Genomic DNA, 4,070 nt, shown 5'->3' on the forward strand with positions numbered 1-4,070 from the left:
TTGCAGCTCATGAGAAACCTCAGTTCTCAAATACTTATGTTGTACAAAAAGTGTAACGTGAGACTGTTTCTCGGTGGTGTTGGGTACTCAAAGCTCTTTTGTAAGTTGCTTTACATGATGACAAGACAGATTTCAGGAATACATGAATGAAGCAATTCAGGTGAGGAATGTGTACCACTTCTTTTCCTACTGCCTCAAATATATAACAATCACATGAAGAAATAAGCAGCTCATCAATGCAAAAGAAATAAATTCATACAGAACTCAAGCAGCCTGCAGAAATTCCAGCCAAAGATGATCACTGTTTTCTATCATGAGAGAAATTTAAAGGCTGAATTTTAACACCTGTAATACAATCTTAAGTTATGTGTCCTGAGCTAAGGATGTTTAGATTTCATGCTTCTGTTATAAACTGACCAACATGCTGATCATAAAGGGAATTGTTACTTCATGTACAAGTTGCCTGAATGTATTTATGTTGAGAAGAGGAAGGTCCTGTAAGACCTTTGAGCTAGAGTGAGACTGATAGAATCAAGCAAATCTTATGTCCCCAAACATGTTTGATCCAGCTCTTCCGGGCAGAACTGACACTACTCTTCCACTTCAGTGCACGCCAACATAGATCAGAAAGGACATTCTTTTAACAGAGTACCAGTGGTGTTGTCTTCCACTTCACCTCCTGCTTTATAGCTTGCAGGCCAAACACAGCTCATAAATATGAATTCCTTGGACACTACTGGCAGAAAAGAAAGACTGAAATATATAAAACAGTTAATATTACCCATACAAGCAAAGATCAATGTTTGTTATGCCATCTGAGTACAACTGAGCATACAGTAGCTAATATTTCAGTGACTGAAGCCAAAGACACAAACAGCAAAAAAGCACATATATTTTCTCATAATAAATGATAGTAATAGCCTTAGACATGTCTATTTGCTTATCTCTAAATAAATCAAGCATTCTTCATATAAACGTTTTTCCTTATGCGAATAGCCCACATAAGGTTATGCTGCACTATGTAAGACTTAGATAAGCACTGTTTTAATACATAGGTAAAATTACAGCCAGTCATAAGGTTTATTCTTTCCACAGGGAAAATTTAAATGAATACAGCATATATCTCAGCTCCATAGTATTTTGGTATGGCTGAGCCAATTAGAGTTTACTCTACAGTTAGTATGTAGTAAAGTAGGATAAAAATTTAATTCAGTCAGTTTTCAAGAGAGTGAAGCAGAATTTTTCATTGTCTTTCTATTCTGTGGAGAATTCTGTTTAGTGATGCAACAAGTCCGTTTTTCTGTTATAGAAAAATGCTGACCTTCTGATGTCTGGTATATTCTACCTCTAGAAGGAAAAAACAAATTTACAACTGTAGGGAGTAAAAAGCTCAGTAAAATATGAGGTTTACTTAATGTTTACCCAGATAGGAAGAAGCAATATACTCAGAATTTTCCATGATTTAGATGCAGATATATTTTAAATTTATCTAAATAAAATGACTGTATGAAGAAAAAATGTGAGCCCATGTTTCATTTTATACAGAACCAAGGGGCTAGGGTTTTTAAGGCTTTTAAGAATCTAAAACCCATGATTTCATTTAAAATCTGGCCAGGGGATCTTAGCGATCCCAAGGAAGTTCTGTTCCATGTTCCAGAATCAGTAATTGCAGTCACTTCCATAAATTTCATTTGCATTTTCTTTTTACTCCTTGGAAAACATAAATGTGAAAATAAGTAAAGAAGTAGAAAATATGACAAGAACAAAGTATGTGAAGTATTCATTCAGGATTAATATGCTTTTAAGATACAGAACTATTTTTAAAGAAACAATCTCTTTTTCCAGATACTAGTAAACGCATCTGATATGCACTTCCAGATGTAACCATTTTTAAAATACTATTTAATCCAAGTTTTATTGTTCAGCAGTAATAAGATGACCTTGCTACAATTTGAACAACATTCTGAGAGAAAAACACATTGATACTGTCATTGTCATAATTTCCATTATCCTACATATTGGTTCTGGAATTTATTCCTAAATTATTTAATTCAGGAAATCTGATTTGGCATTAAGTAAATGGTGAAATTTGAGAAAAATGCCTTGTCAGCAGTTGTACTCACTTACATTTGAATCATCATTGATCAATGACTGCGGTTTGGCCTGAATCCCTTCCCGTATGTTGGCTTATTTCCTTATTATTTTCTCCTTCATGCTCTGCATATTGGCAGGCAGTGGCAGTGATTCTGTGCCGTCACTGGAGACAAATTTTGCAGCACTGTCTTTATACAAGTGCCCCACAGAACAGTTCTCCTAAAAATGTTCATTTAAGTAAGTAAGCCATACAGTGAAAGACTTGTGAAATGAGACGAATACGGCCATTTCTGAAGCCTCTTCCAGTTAATACTCATCAACTAAACAACCGCAGAAACAAACTCCATCAACAATAAAACTATAGAGTACAATAGGTCTGCCCTGCCAGATCTGAATGTGCTTAGAGATGCAAAAATTCTCACACTATACCGAAGCTATCCTCTTTTTAGTCTGTGATTTTGTCCATTATTTTATTATATATAATATACTGTGACCAAAACTAGAAGCTTCACATGAATACAAAATTAACTTCTTAACTATGGACTATGTACATAGCTATATATAAGCAGGACAAAGTTTTGCAATTGATTTATGATGTTAAGTTTTACATTCTAAATTTTTAATCTTGGTAATGTTAATATATGTTAATACTCATTGATATATAATCCCTTTAAAAACTATATTAGATTTGTTTACTGCTGTGTCTTGTGGTAAGTTTAGTTAAAGTATATTATTCTTATAAAGGAAATTTGCAACTATTTTTGTATTGCTTTTCAGCTTATTAGATGCACTCTTGCTCAAGTACTGTAAAATGTTAAAACAATAGGCCTTCAGACTGAACTTGTTTATGCTAAGTCACTGTTAAGTCTTGTTTCCTAAAGAAACGAGGCCTTCCTAGCCTCTGTGAGTATGTGGGTTTCTCAAAGAACTCCTAAATCCATGAGACAAGTTCAGCCAAACTGGGCAAATGGTAACTGGGAGGCTGCACCTACACACCTCATAAAAACAAGCGGCTGTCTAGAGGAGAAAGCCCTAGTCCTGAGCTCAAGCAGGCACGGAGGAGAGCAGTTTTCGGTATGCCCCAGCTGCGAGAAAGGCTGTAACTGGAGCTTGTACTGTGGCCACCACAGAACCTTCCGACAGGCACAGGTCCCTAGGAAGCAAGGTTTCACTCAAGGGGCCCAGATACATCCGTCTCTTTCAGAGCTGCCCCGATGCCTGTGAGCAGCGCTAAGGTAGCCGTCCTTTTTGTCCTCGCCTTTCCTCAGCCTTGCATTCCACAGCCATCACTACAGGCTCGAACATCTTCCCCACAAGGGCAGGTGCTTCGTGACCAGCTCTTGTGGTTTTACCTCAGGCTTCGCCTTCTTCCTGAGTCTTCCCTCAAGGAACACGTGAGCTCATGAAAGTTCAGTTCCTCAGTCAAGCGGGTATGAAGAAAACTAAACAGTGCTGCTTCCCCAGCCCAAAACCCTGAAGTCAAGAGCCTATCTCAACTTTATTAGCATTTAAATCTCCTGACTTTTTGTCAGAGCTTTACTTCGCTCCCGTGCAGGAGCTGGGGGCCGCCTTCCAACCTCTGGGCTCCGAAACGGTGGCTCCTTCCTTCCCCCCAACCGCTCCCTGCACAGCTGCGCGAGAGGCCAGGCCGGCACGAGGCGAAAACCGGCGAGGAAACGGTGGCGGACCGAAAAATCCAGCGCTCGGCCGTTACTCGGGACACCTCACCCCACCCCGTAAAACCGCCACCGCGCCCCACCGGCGCGCACCCGCCGCCGCCAACCCTCTTCCAACGGCCGCCGCCGCGCGCGGCCGCCGCCGCCCAACGGCCGCCGCCGCGCCAGCAGGGGGCGCTGCCCAACCGCCGCTCGGGGCCCCGCGCCGCGCCGCGCCCCGCCCTCTCCCCCCTCCCTTCCACCAAGGTGCGGCGCTAAAGGGCGGGGCCCGCGCGAGGCCTCGCCCCGCCGCCCGCCCGG

This window comes from Rhea pennata, chromosome 2 (assembly GCF_028389875.1).
Source record: "Rhea pennata isolate bPtePen1 chromosome 2, bPtePen1.pri, whole genome shotgun sequence".
NCBI classification, from domain to species: Eukaryota; Metazoa; Chordata; class Aves; order Rheiformes; family Rheidae; genus Rhea; species Rhea pennata.